We start from the raw sequence: 15,161 nt of genomic DNA, 5'->3' as shown, positions 1-15,161 counted from the left end.
GAGTATATGCCAATGGGTACATACGTGCCGCTCTTTAGCCGTGCAAGCGCTACTGTGCTTCTTGAGATCGACAGCCCTATTGAAAAAAATGTGAACGAGAATGTACGAGAAATAGTGTACGCGATTATTGCTCCGTAGACTGTGCGAGAAACTCGTTCAGTCTGCGAGAACTCGTTGAGTCTACGAGAACCTCGTACAGTCTACGCAGCAACCATCGCGTACATTTCTCGCACACATGTGTACGAGATCGCGTTCTTGTCACTGAACGAGATTCTCGTACATTATGAACGAGTTCGTTTCTACGAGCTGAGTGCGTACAAGATGACGAGCTTGTACGACCTGCGAGAGTATGCACCCTGAAAAAGATACGCACCTCATATTCATATTTAGTATAATAATGCAAATACAATTCTTGTAAATACAAGTGTTCATGCATGAACACTTGTGCTGACCTTACTGCAGTGTTGTGTTGCTGTAATGGTTTGTTCAGAAATCTACAGTAAAGAGTTATGTTGAGGTGAAAAAAAATGTCAGGTGAGGTAATGGTTTGTACTTGTTAATAAACAAGTACATGTTACACAGGTTCTTCAGCACACCTATTCAAGCTTACATTAATAGTGAAGTCCTCCGATTTTAAGCAAGAGCACGTCACACATCTCGCAAGCGTTGTTTATTGGACCTTGTAATGGTACTTCAATACACCCAGTCTGTTGACAGAAGACCACTGGAATGTGTTGCTTGAGTGAGAGCTTGCCGTGCACCTGAAAAAGTAAACAAAAGCCAACAGTTTTTTTCACACATGCAATAAGATAACACATAGGCAAAAGCAGTTTAGCTGACATTCACACAGGTAAGAATGCTTTAGCATTCAGAACATGCGATACTGAACAAAATTTATTGAAAATAAGTGGTTTCCTGCAATGCTTATGACTCCTAAGGAAACTTGCATTATAGTGTCGTAGAATAACCTGTTACATTAGCAGATCACTGAAACAAGTGTTATTACAGTAAAAAAGGCATTATTTGAGTAATAATAATTACTAGTACTGAATCAACATAAGTAACATGCATAAAATCTACTTTTAGAGAGCAGCATCAACAGGTCGAGCTAATTAAATTACTTGGAAACTGCTATTCTGCCAGCAAAACTAAAAATCGTGGTGGCGTAGTGGCTTTGGCATTGCACTGCTAAGCCGAATGGCGCATGATAAAATCCCATGCACAACGGCCACATTTTGATGGCAGCAAAGTGCAACAACACCCCCATAAGCATTGGGCACATACCCCCGGTGTTCAAAGTTAATCCAGAGTTCCCCACTACAGTGTCCCCCATAATCATATTGTGCAGAAGGACTTGGTGTTAGGCAAGTTGCTGTTTGCTGAACAACATAGCGCAAAGGCACAAATACACAGAAGATACACAGACACACGTCACAGGCGCTACTAACAACTTTATTTGAAGCACAGCGAGATACAGTATATGTACTCGTCACAACGTGCAGGCGCACCAGCCACTTCGGGCAGAGCACAGAGGGCGATTATCAGGGCTAACACGATCATTTTGAAGATCTAAAGAAAGCAAGTTCCACATCATGAAAACAATATAGGTCAACTTTCACAAGCACAACTTTTTTTCTTTTATGTAAAATGCCTCCAACAGCTCACGTGCTGTTTTATCTTTAGTTCTGCCCAGGATCTTCCCATCATGAAATCTCGCACGACAAGGACAGGCTTTACAGTGTGCTGAAAGATGCGCATTCAAGTCTTTCGTCGTGTTGTTAGCATGCTCTATGATTCGATCATTGATGCAGCGGCCAGTTTGTCCTACATAGGACTTTCCACAAGACAGTGGGATTTCATAAACCCCTTTGGTAGCACATCGCCAGTAAGGTGTGACGTGTTGTACTTGGCAGCCTACCTTAGATCTGCCCATTATGCGGGGACACGGTTGGGCCAGCATATTGGGAAAAGAGAACACTACAAAAGCGGGCACACTGGTGAATGAGGCCAGAGCTGGTGAGCCGAGTGGCCCAAGACCGCAAGTTGTACCGTATGTGCATAAGTTGAGCCACAATTTAAAGAAAGTGGCGAACAGGCATGGAGTGCCTCTATTGTTCTGTGTTCCCAATAGGCTGGCGCGAACGTGTCCCCGCATAATGGGCAGATCTAAGGTAAGCTGCTAAGTACAACATGTAACACCTTACGGGCAATGTGGTCCCGGTGTGGTTTATGAAATCCCACTGCCTTGTGGAAAGTCCTATGTATGACAAACTGGCTGCTGCATCAATGATTGAATGAGGGAGCATGCTAAAAACATGACGACAGACTTGAATGCGCATCTATCAGTAAAAAAAGCCTGCCCTTGTCGTGCGACATTTTATGATGTGAAGATCCCAGGCAGAAGTAAAGATAAAATTGCATGTGAGCTACTCAAAGCGTTTTACATAAAAAAGTAGTGCTTGTGTAAGTCAGACCTCTGTTGTTTTGTACAACGCGGAACTTGTTTTCTTTAGATCTTCGAAATGATTGTGTTAGCACGGATAATCGCCCTCTGTTGTCTTCCTGAAGTGGCTAGTGCGCCTGTGCGTTTGGAAGTGTATATATACAGTATCCTGTTGTGTTTCGAATTAAGTTATTAGCAGCACCTGTGACATGTTTTCGTATATCATCTGTGTATTTGTGCCTTTGCCCTACAATATGTTGTTCAGCAATCATATTGAGGTTTTGACAAATAAAACCCAAAAATTTTATTTAAAGCAAATAGTATTGCATAAGGCCAAATGCTTATATAGAATCATCTGACAGCAGCTACGTTTAACAAAATTTAATACTTTCTAAAACAAGAAACTTTTAGATGGTTTGAGCAAAAATCTACTTATGCCAAAATTATTGTCATTAATTTTATATGGCTCATTCCGCCTTTATTTTTAACCAAAATTATATATGCAGTGCAGGTGCTCCCCACACCTAAAGAAATTGTCACCGTTCCTTAAAGTGCATGGTTTTGTTTCAAATGACAGCACAAGTATGCTTTGCGATTGTTAGCCAATGAAATGATTGTCAAACTTCTTGAAATCACGGACTCCTGGACAGGATAACTAGTCACATTGGGCACCCTTTCATCAGTTTTTGTCCACAAAATCAAGCAAGTAAAGACATTACCCTGAGTCTGCAACTGTTAATGCGTTCTCTTTGGTAATGATAATTTTATGGTCATTGACCCAAGCCAAGCCAAAAAAGCTCCCTTTCTGGAGCCGAGACAGGTTCCTGAATTACACCATGGAAGGTAAGCTCGTGGGCCCTTCTCCTGCTTCAGAAAGCTTACTGCTGGCACGTTACACGATGCAGCTTACCTTCGTCAGTGTTGGGTGAAGTGCCAGTGTTGAAGTTGTCTTTTGTGCAGAATGGCAGTTTCAGGTTTAGTGGGCTTGTAGGAAGACAAGCTCAAGATAACTTCCTGGTTTGAACAGGCTGTTTTGGTTATAATACATCAAGCTTTCTTGTGACTGCCCGCACAGGTGGTCCGTTAGTCTCGCTGTGAAGTTGACATTCAGCTGTATGTCCCAGAAGACCGGAATAATGGTCTGCTCTAGTTCACACGCTCTTGATTTTCTGTCAGCACTCTTGAACTCGTGCTGCCAGTAATTTCTTCCCAGCTGGCCGAATTATCTCCAGGCCCCACGCTGACACTACCGATGCTTTCAAGTGTAGACTTTTCAGGATAAGGTTCTTTGCAGGAAAGGTGGCACTTACAGATTTCTATTCTGGACGCGAGTGAGACGAACCAGTAAGTCTTGGTAACAATGTTTTGTACATAAGTTTTGTAGAAGGTATTATCAAGGGTTCGACGAAAATTCATTTAGCCAGGTAACGACTATGAAGTTGTGGTGAATGACCAAGTGCTTATCATCGTGTTAGTGTCGATACAATTTTTCGTAAAACGTTTAACTCCAACAGGACTACACACAAGATGTAACCAAGACTTGCCGGTTCATTTCACTCAGGTCTTGAATAGCCTCCTGTAAGTGCCACCTTTTTTTAAACCACACTTGCAAAGCCAGGAGTCTTATCCTGAAAAGTCTTCAAGTGAAGACATCAGTAGTGTCAGTGTGGGGCCTCAGGATAATTCAGCAAGCCGAGAAGAAACTGCTAACAGTACAAGTAAAAGTATGCCAACAGAAAATGAAGGGCTTGGAAGCCGATGTATTCTTCGCAAAGTGTCAACTACAGGGTCATTGTTCACGAGTTCCCGGATGCATAACTCCATGCCAACTTCATGCCGACGCTAAGGAAACACCAGGGCAGGCAGTTGCAAGAAAAGAAATTCAGTGCTCTAAGAAAAATGCGGCCACTCAAACCATGAAAGTAATACTTGTCTTCTTACAACTACACTGAACCTAAACATGCTGTTTTGGGCAAGGGAACAAACATCAACACTGGTGCCCTGCCTGACTCTATGAGAGTCATCTGCGCCGTGAATGGTGCCGTCAGTGCACTTCCTTCCGAAGATGAGGCCCGCACCTGCACTGTCAGTGTGCTGTACAAATTTCAGAAGCACATCCCACAAGCTTGTCTGCCTAGCAAAGAAGCTGTGTGGGGCTCCAAAACCCATAGAACCAACGAACACAAACCCAAACCTCGTCCTTTCAACTCTCGCTTTATATTGCTGTGCAAGCAGTAAAATTGGATGGTGTTAGTAGTGTTCTGTCCTGTCACCTCCTTGCCTTTCCTATGAATTTTATGCTAAATAAGGCTTTTTCTTGGTGAAAGAGTGCTAGTTTAAGGCATAAACCAGCTCCATGGCAGTTTGCAATTAAGGAATGTAAACATTTGCTGAAAATAGGTCCACAAAGAATATTTCAAAAAGAGCACTTAAAAAAAACATGTGTGTCTATCACCAAGGTCAACCCTTGTGTCTTCTATCTCAACATATTTCTCAAAACTCAAGCTCAAAACTGATATCCAGGTGCAAGCTCTCCATATCATATTACCTTGTCAATGATGAAGCAAAGCACGCTGGTGCCTGGATGTTGTGGGACCAACTCAGGCGTGGAGATCAGCACTGATCAGCAACACAGCACAGTCTGCTTACACTTTCTCTGCAGGCCCAGCCATACCTGCATTAATACAAGTGGGCTTAGTGTCACGTGAGTATAATATAAAAAGTGACACCGTGAACAAATCAATCCTTGTTCGGTATACATATGAAAAAATGTAGATATTCTCCATGCAGCAAGCTTCACTTTGAGTAACAACTCCTGCACTATAAGAAAAATATGATGCATGAGCCATCTACGCAAGAAAATTAATTGAAGATCCCTTTTTTTGCCTCCCTCCTCCTCCTTGTGTATAGGTGGCAGTCAGGTTAAGTAAAGTAGGCCAGACAGCCACATAGTGTAAGCAAAGGTGGTCACTTGGTGGGCCAATTATGATACCATAGCATGACATGCATTCTGCAGGCACTGCAATGTTAAAGCACCCATAAGCCTAGCAGCATTACCCAATAGGGCTAACCAATAAGTGTCCCCAGCAGCATAACTCAGCATGTCTACCAGGAGGCTTTCATTACACTTTGACAACTATCCTCCTACGGCTTGAGCCCAATTTTTGTCAACAGAAGACAAGCTTTAAGCATCTGCACAAGGGCACTTTATATAGTACCACAATAGCTTCCTACCTAATCCCACCTTTAAAATGACATTGGTAAGTTCAGTACCATGTGTAGAACCAATCAAATTGTTCTGCAATCAAGTAAGCATTCCCTTTTCATACACGCAAATATCAGCAACACTACTACTGCCATATGGCATTTTGTAGACAAAAACACCAAGCGCAAGAGCTGAAGCTTGGGCAAGTTGGTAACAGTTCATTTTGATGGTGTTCATGGCACACACATGCCAAAAGAATAAGCGACAGGCAGACAGTGAAAAATAACTGTCCTCTTTCACACTCTGTGTGTCCCTTAGTGCCTTGGAATGTGTGAGCTGTGAATGCCACCATCTGCCTGTCCCTTTTCTCCTTAGAAAGTGTGCACTGTGAATAGCATGGAAAGGAACACAAGAGCCCAGATAATGCTACAATAGATAAAAGAAAACATGCTCTCTGATGCAACACGTCTTTAAGCAACTTAATTTTCAACCAACATCCTAAGCCTGCCGCGCTTAAAAAACTCACTGAAGTTGCTGTGTAAGACAACAGCTTGCTTTTACAAAAAATAGAGTTAGACTTATTCTATTATTTTTGCAAACTGGTGCTTCAGTACTGTGAAAAGGCGGTATTATTGAAAACCAGCTTAATTTTTGTGTAATAAAAAAGCCTAGTCAGCTACAGAGATCAGGCTTGATATAAATTTGCCAGTGAACACGGTAAATCAATATTTCCATGACTGTTGAGGTAAAAAGAATCGTTGACAAATTCCCAACACACTATGCATGTTTTGGAGAAGACCGTGCTTTTCTACTGCAAGCATTTAACATAGCCCCAGTGAATACAGTATGATATAACTTATTGCAGGACATTTGAAACAGATCCTCTTTATGGCTTCTTAGGGACTTGGGTAATGAAGAGTAAGTGCAGTGACATCTCTGAGCACCTCAAAGACAATACTGGTGATTACATGGCAACACAACTGCTGACATGCAAGATAACTTTCGGGCAGTGTTGTCTCATGCCACATCAATCAGACAAAACTTTAAAGGGACACTTAAGGGAAAAATAATTATTTGAGATGCATTATTGAATTTCTCTTCCGCAAACCCAGAAAGACTGCAGTTATCCAAAAGTAGAGGCTTGATAAGCTAGAAAATACACAAGAACGATATACAGGTGGTGAAACTACAATAAAGTTCCCACACCTGCTGGCTGTCTGCTAAGGCCTAGTTCATTTGTTTTTGGCAAAAATTGACAATATTGCATTCTAAAAGAGGCAAGAACTGAACTTAGCAATTTTGGAGCAAGTGTACTGAACCGCAACCGCCAAAATATACGAAAATACTCTGGAATGCATGATGACCTCCAACGTACGATGTTTCGCCACAAAATTTGGCAGGAAATGCCACTTTAACCTTCATTTTCTTTTTGCAATAAATAACCTCTCATCACAAAACTAACACAAAAAGATAGAATACATGATGCGTCTAAACTGTCTCCAAACAAAAAAAATGTGTCCGGAGTCATTTTGTACACAATCAAACCACTTATTTTTGGCCTTGCTTAATGTGCCTTTGTATGTCATGCAACATGAAACTGAAAAACAGGATTCACTGTAAAGGGAGAAATGAATGGGGCTCGCCTAGCGTAACGTATCTGCACAGGCTTAAGAGAAGTGCGACTCCATGGTCTAAATGAAAAAATAAAAATAAAATCACACTTTGGGCGGGTCTCAGGTTATAGTACTACTCAAAATCTTGACAAGTGCTTATTCAGTCTGTACTTATCCCAAAAGCTTGGTAATGACATACGCCCCTTTTGCACTAATGGTGTCTGCGCCAAAGGGGCTAAGGCTAAATGTTAGGTAGCCACACACATTTTAACAGTGAAATTCAAGTGCATTATGACTTTTGTCTGCCACTTTTAATAACATGTAACGGTCGATATAGCACATTATGATCTAATTATTGTAGGTCAGCATGGCCTCAGCACGGCGTGCCTAAAAACTTTTGTTAGGTGAGAAAGTATTGTTTCTGGTACTCTTTCGGGAAGCAGCCTATGCCTTATTCAGAACAAAAACCTTGTTTCCCTGGGAATGTCAGACAATCGCATATTTCAAATTGACCATTTGAAATGCACACAAAGTACAGCATGGTTTTGAGGGTCCCACTAACTATTGAAACGCACAACATCCAAGTTCAGCAGTCAACATCATAACTAAGCTTGTAGAAGTGCATATTAGCAAGTTGACAGAATAATAAGGGGAAAGTGAGAGAGATGGTCCCAACTATAAGAGAAGCAATAGCAGAGTTCAAGCTCCCTCCCATGTCAAATGCGGAAGGGCAAAGCATACCCAGCTTTCGGTTACACTCTCACCTGCGACCACTGCACCAGGCTGACTGACATGCGTAACCAGCAGTTTGTGATACCACATTATCAAACCTGCAATGTATGGGACATCAGAGATCAGCTTCAAGCTTGATGCTATGCTGCTCTAGGGATGTATTATAAACTGACTACATTTAAATGTCATGCTTCATGGTTTGTTGCAAGCTTCAGGAATTTACTTATTCATTTATAAACATACCTCATAGGCTCCAGCTGGAGTACTGCATAAGGTGGTAGGTAGAACATTGTGAGCCAAATAAAGAACATACAATAAAACAAGTAAAAAAAAGAATTAAATACTCTTTCACACTGTGGTTTCTTATCTGGCAGCTAGCTTATAAAAGTGAACAGAAACGTGTTCATGCTGGTAGTGCTTTAGAAGAATAAATAATAAGAGGTTAAACAGAAAATTCAAAGACTTTCAAGCCACCTTTCGTGGTTTTTTTCTTTCAACATCCCTTTAGGAATGGGAATCAATGAACAGCCGCACCCCCCCCCCCAAAAAAAAGAGAAAAAAAAGTGTAATACATGATTTTTGACTACTTAGAGAAATAAATCTAGGAACACAGAATCTGCGCAGGCATGTATGTAAGGAATTAAGTGCAGTAATATATGCAATAACTTGCAATGCCCTTCTGCTTTCGTCGGGCAACTCATAACAAGACATAAAAGGATATGTGTGCCTCAAAACACAGTTCCTAAAAAAATACGTCACTATACAGTCAGTAAGTAGCATATCATGCATATCTACTCAAGCCCCCAATTATACTTGACTCAGAGGAGGCTACTTAGGTATATTGATTAAACTGAAGGTAGGCGATATTTTAAAATATACAGTTCAAGTAGTACTCGAATATTATGTCGACACTGGAAGTTATGAATATGGCATCTAAAGCAAAAGTGTTGTACGTTATGCCAAACCTGCCAGCCTGTGAACTTTATGTTTTGCAAAAATCCTAGACACAATGCTGTCTTGGAAAGTCAGCATGTATTTTCTTAAAGTTTTCTCTCAGCACCTACATTGTTCAATAGAGACACATTATTAACCATTAACTTGGAACAGCAGAAACTGACAACATTGTTTTTAGACCAGTGTGCTTTTTTCAGTGCTTTTGCTGTTGCCGATTTAGCCGGCTTTACGAACTTATCTCAATAAGCTCGTCTAATACGGTTGTCATACAGTGCACTTTTCATTGCGATCAAGCCCAATCCGGATCGAATTTCTCACTTGTGATTGGCTCTTTTGTGCAAGCTGCGCGAGGAAGCCAATTGCAGTAGCTAATTTTGATCTGAATCGGGCTTGGTAGGAAGGGCCCCTCCGGTATACTCGTTAGGGACTTTGCATTGCTAATAAAGCAGCACAAGTGCCTTCACAATTTATTGTTTTAGATGCAGTTTTGCAATCTCATACCTCAAGATTCTTACAACATATTCCCAATAGAATTTCATTCTGATAACTCAATGCAACAATAGTAAAATTGTAGAACGAGTCCAAATTCGTAAATCTCACCAAAAGATTCAGGACCGATGGCACGTACGAATTATACCCCAGTCACACGGACATGCCGAAGGTCCTTTGAAGTTAAGCAGCATAGAGCTTTCAAATGAACATTAGTTCAAGGGATATGTATCAGTGCTACACGGTCGCCAGGTGGTCTCCGCTGAAGCTTTTGACAGAAACCGCAACGTATTCTAAAACGCAAAAGTGACGAGAAAAAAAAAGCACGAGGACACTTCGATGCGTAGCAGCCGATAACCAAATCGCACATGGCACCCATTTTGCTCACGAGGGTTGCAATGTGTGCTTGTTGGTAACGCATCTTGGAGGGTTAACAGTAGCGCGATGAAAAGTACGAACTGGACTTCGATAACAAACACTGTTGGAAGTTAGTGCCGTGTGTGTCTTCTTTTCTTCTGGCTTTTAATCGCGCTACCGTAAACCCTCCAAGACCCATTTTGCGTCGGTGTTGCCGATTCTGACAGGCCGTGCCGGCGCTGTTGTACCGGCACATTCATCATTGATACTGCGGGTGTCACAAAAGTTTTGTGCTTATAAACTTCTATATAGTTAAACTTGTTTTTAACAGGTAAAAATTTAACTTTAGTATTTATACAGAATTTTGTTTTCCTCTGTCGGACGCCCTCTAGGCTCAAAAGTATTCCTTTGAGATTTCAAAGGACAAACGCGGACTCCCTTGACTCAAAGCTCCCTGTGACAAGCGCCCATGTGACAGCGCGCGTCTTCCCTTGAAGTAAAGAATCTTTCATTCAAAGGACTTTGAAAGTGCCCGTGTGACTGGGGTATTATACCAACAGAACCTAGAACTCATAAGTGGGAGTGACTGTTTTGTACACACCTTGTCAAAGCAAGCAGATCAGATTCCTTGTCGGGCTGCTCAGACTGCATTTTGCCACAGGCTCCCATGTGGTGCAGAGATGCCTCCGTCTCACGAAATCGTGACATCCCTAAACAATAAGAAATATTCAGTTTATTGCAATCACTGCTGAAACAGCAAACTTGTGATTTAACAACACCGCGTTAAATTGTGAAAAGACCTCAGCCAGCTACATGGTTGTGCAAATATCTCATTCTGACATCACGGGCAGTTATTTAACCTGTCAAATGGACGAAGACATACAGAACACTCAACACAAGAAACACAGGTTGTCTTGACAATATATAAGCAGAAAAATTTGCATACAAGCTAAAATGTGCTCATGAGTCAGACAGAGCAATCCGGTGCCGTCTCGCGCAACATAGCTGTGAAGACAACACGTCAACGTACTTCACCACATATACCATTTCTTGCTGAGAAATTACGTACAGAAGCAGTGACATTCGCGGCATCAATTTTTGTGCCCGTTCAGACTAAACGATACTCGGCGCTAGTGTATTTCATAACAGCAAGCAAAGAAACAATATATGAAGCTCTTGGCAACATCCTATACTTGTTTGAGGGTAATTTTCATAAAACGTTTTGCTAAATGTGTACTACGGCATTAATAACAAACATTAGGAAATCACTTTTATAATTTTTGTCGCTGTACTAATCATCTTGTGCTCCGCCTAACAAGGCACACTACACGAACTTTATAAAAATGCGCCAAGCGCCGGACTTACCTTTCGAGACATACTCGGCAAACGCTCCTTCGTGTCAGGTCCGGCGGCATCGACTGCACGAACTGTCCTTCCGGCATAAACACTGTTAAATTGCGGATGAACGTAATAGTACAATTTCCAACACATTCTTCCGTGCACTGTGAACCGCTGCGAGATCGGCGAGAGTACCAGAGGCTGCTAATGAGCCGGGAACAAAGAGCACGAATGGACCGAACTACGATGACCAACAACGCCGCACCGCACGAAAGATACAGCTAGCTAGCAGCGTTGCACAGGCCCAGGGGCTTAGCGATCGCTGATGCGCACAAAAAAGAGCACATTTTCTCTCGGCAAAGCGTAAATATGATTAAACTACCACATCGACCGTCCGCAAGAAAAATATTCATGCTGCGCTCACATACCGACAGCCCAACGTTTCTAGACTGGTAACATTTTGACAGCCGAACACGGGAAAATGATGTCATTTCGTCAAGATAGAGGCACCGGAAGCTTTGCAAGAGCCGGATACACGTCATGGCGGCCATATTGTTTACATCGTCGTCTACCGTTTTGTCGTCTCAGGCAACGTTGGTCTCTGGCTCCTCGGCACCACTGTATCGGCACGGTGCTCCATGGTAATTGTGATCGCATGGATGGTGGCGGCTGGTATTCACATGTTATGCGAGTGATGCGGCGTGTTTCAACAACGTTTCTTTCAACATCGAGGACAGCAACCTGCGCAGCCGTATCAACCAGTCAGGGCCGTTAAATCGCAGCATATCGTGGTTTGGTTTGTGAATGTTTGTGAATTCAACAAGGTGTCCGTGTTTTAATGCGGCGTTATCGACGACGCATTTGGTGTCGAGTGGCGTCGTCGACGCACTTTGTTCTGGCTTGTGTGCCGTTTTGCGGATGTGTATAGTTCATGAAGAGTGCCGTCTGTGCATCGGACGCTGCTGCCACGCCGGCTCGATTTGCCAACGCGCGAGAACGTCCGCACTGTCTGTCGCGAGTGCTTTCGGACACTGCTTGTGTTCTGTGTGTGTGTGTGTGCGTGCGTGTGCGCGTGCGTGCGTGCGCGCGCGCGTCTGATATGCGTCGTTATTGTGTCAGCGATTTGCAAAAGTGTTTTTTTTTTGTTTCCGGCGTGCGCGAACGCCAGGATATGCTGCATGTTCGTCATTTAACGACCCTGCTTGAATGTAGGGACATTGACATTTTGGTCGTTTCGAGGTCAGCTTTTAACGAATCGCAAAGCGTTGCCTTGCTCTGAACCATCACAGCACGAACTACTTAGTTATTTCTCCGTTAATTTCAAATTCAGTTTTGTGTAGTATATACACAGATAATGCTCCGTTGCCACGCTAAACTCGTATTTGCCGCTGTTGCGCGGCAAATACGAGGTTTTTTTACTACGTCAAGCTCTCTCAGCATACAGTGCACAAGTTGTGAAAGACTTAGTGCAAATAATTTTTCAAGCAGCAATTGGGCAAAATGTGCTGATCGTATGACAGCATTAGTGGTTCATGGTTATGTAATTTCGTTATTTTTTTCTGTCAAAGTGCGATAGATTTTGGCTGCTATTTTGGCTATTTATTCACCAATTTATTTACACTGAGCTTGTGGTTCTTTTTATTTTTTACATGTGGGCATGCATGGCCAGTTTATGCCTGCCTGCTACAGTTTGGCATAAACAGGCACTAACAACCTCTAAAAATATGGGCAATAAAAAGTGACTAGCAGATTTGATAGTCTTGTGGGGGCTGTGACATAATTACTAACGCGAACAAGACTAACGGAAAAAAGTGGGATACGAGAGAGGGCTCTGTCCTGTCCCACCTTCTTTTTCGGTGTTCGCACTAGTCACAGCAACTGCATCAACACCAACTAACCCAACTTTCTTCGTGAATTACTCGTCTTGTGGGGGGGCACACTTAGCTCTTTGGAAAATGTGCAGCTTGAAATTTCTGCATTGCTACCTCTGACTGACAGCTCTGACACAAGCAATATGATTACGCTATGACAAAGCGCATGCATCTTCTGTTACTGATCAAACTGCATGCAATAAAATCATTTGCCAACTCGTCCGTGTTGGATGTGTTTTCAGCGAGCTATAATCACATTGCCAGCTTCTTTTATTCTGCATAAAAACAAACCTATAGCATTTTTTTTCCGAAACTGTGAAGGTACTCAACCCTATATTGCATTAAAGCTTCGGGTGATCCACTCTGAACAAGGGACGTACTCTCAGACAACAGCTTTTGGCTATATCACTGTCTGTGCGCGCTTATTGGCTGGTTGAGCAATGCGTCACACGAAGGCAATAGTATTGCCATAATTGATTATCCCAGAATATGTCCCCAAGTGAAAATCATTGCATCATTAGGACTGACATGAGCTTTGATGGAGATGTGTGTGTCCATTATATGAAATTGCAGAAATTCAACACTGGCGCTCTTATTCATTCTGCAGTTTATGCTGCTATATGTGGTACAATGGTTCGACGTCGTCATACAGCACATTGATTATGTCCTTGCATGTGCTACAAACGATTCATCATAAAATCTTGCTGTCATTCACGAGCTTTTGTATACACTACGACTTAGGTGCATGCACTTTGTATGCAATTCGTAGTCATCGGCCAAGATCTCGTTGCTCATATGACTACAGTGCGTACACATCACACGCTATCTCACACACCTCGTACAGAATCTCGTTAGGTTGGCGCAACACATCGCACACATCTCGCACATGCGTACATCTCGCACATGCATTCGCGTAGCACCTCGCATAGATCTCGCACACTTCGTGAAGTCTACGCAGCTCATGCGTACAGATCTCGCACATTTTCTACGATATCTCGTTGAAAGTGCGTAGCACATCGCACACTTCTCGTCAAATCTGTGCGATATGCATACATCTCGCACATTTCTCGCACAATTCGCGTACAAATTTTTCAATAGGGAGGCCTATGTCAACGCCTGTAATTGGCATGCCTTTTCTGTTCTCTTTTTCTCTCTCTTTCTTTGCCCTCATGCCAACCTTTATATCCTAGAGATAGCACGATAGTTACTCAAACCACTTCTGTAACCATGTGAAAAAATAAGCGAAACCCTTATTAACGCGACAGCGTGAAGGTCCCCGTGTCGCAGAAAATAATTCGTCGGAGTGGATGTCGGCGTCCGTGGTGGAGAAAATCATCCCGAACCACCCCGACCGCTATTGCGACTCGGGGTCCGGGGACGAGAGACAAAGTCTTGATGCAGGCGAAGAGGAGACGAAAGCTTTATAGAATATGTACAAATATGTACAGATATAGCAGGAATAGCAGGTAATAGCTGGTAATAGCTGCCCTTAGCTGGTGATAGCTGGTCAAAGCAGTAAGAGCGCACCAGACCGACGGGGTGGCCGGTGGCGACTCTCTGGCTTAACAATGGGCCGGTTCCTTCTTAAATCCCCTTGGCGGCGGCTCCTCGTAGACAGGAGCCAGACGGGACGGTTGCTGACGTCGCCCGCGCCGTATTGTGTCGTCGCCTCCCCCTGGCGACTCGTCGAGAGGGCCCGGACGGGGCGGCTGCTGACGCACCCCTGTCGTATTGTGTCGTCGCGTCCCCTTGGTGACTCGTCGACAGGACCCAGAGGGACGGGTGACGATGATGGCAGGTTCTATGGCACAAGAGCACCCCCGCCGCCAGACAATGCATCCAGAGGTCGAGCTGTCCGACGCAGCTCGGAAGATTGGATGCGCCGGTTGAGCGACGTCTAGGATGGTTTGGAAGTATCGGCTCTGCCACTTTTCCCGCCGGTGGTCTTTTCTGTTGCTCGGTCCTGATAATGTCCACTGGAACGACCGAGAATCAACAACGCCAAAGCACTCCGGCCAAAGCAAGCACCCTCCGAATGCTCTTCAAACCGCCAGACCAAAATCATTGAACAAAGCATTTTCCGAGATCTGGCTACGCTAAACAAAACAAAACAAAACAACAACAAAAAAATCCCGAACAACACGAGACACGTATTGGAG

General features: G+C 43.2%; 1 long non-coding RNA gene across 1 annotated transcript; it reads right to left on the bottom strand.

Annotated features, from left to right (window-relative positions):
- Positions 1–75: 75 nt before the first annotated feature.
- On the bottom strand, positions 76–11,549 carry LOC125942625 (uncharacterized). Its single transcript, XR_007465268.1, has 4 exons — positions 11,159–11,549; positions 10,395–10,503; positions 4,992–5,117; positions 76–761 (listed from the first exon to the last, which is right to left on the bottom strand). It is a non-coding gene; the product is annotated as an uncharacterized LOC125942625 (long non-coding RNA).
- Between the last annotated feature and the right edge of the window lie 3,612 nt (positions 11,550–15,161).

The sequence above is a fragment of the Dermacentor silvarum genome, chromosome 1 (genome assembly GCF_013339745.2).
Source record: "Dermacentor silvarum isolate Dsil-2018 chromosome 1, BIME_Dsil_1.4, whole genome shotgun sequence".
NCBI classification, from domain to species: Eukaryota; Metazoa; Arthropoda; class Arachnida; order Ixodida; family Ixodidae; genus Dermacentor; species Dermacentor silvarum.
Note: the sequence above shows the minus strand (reverse complement) of the source record. Positions and strands in the feature narration are given on the sequence as shown.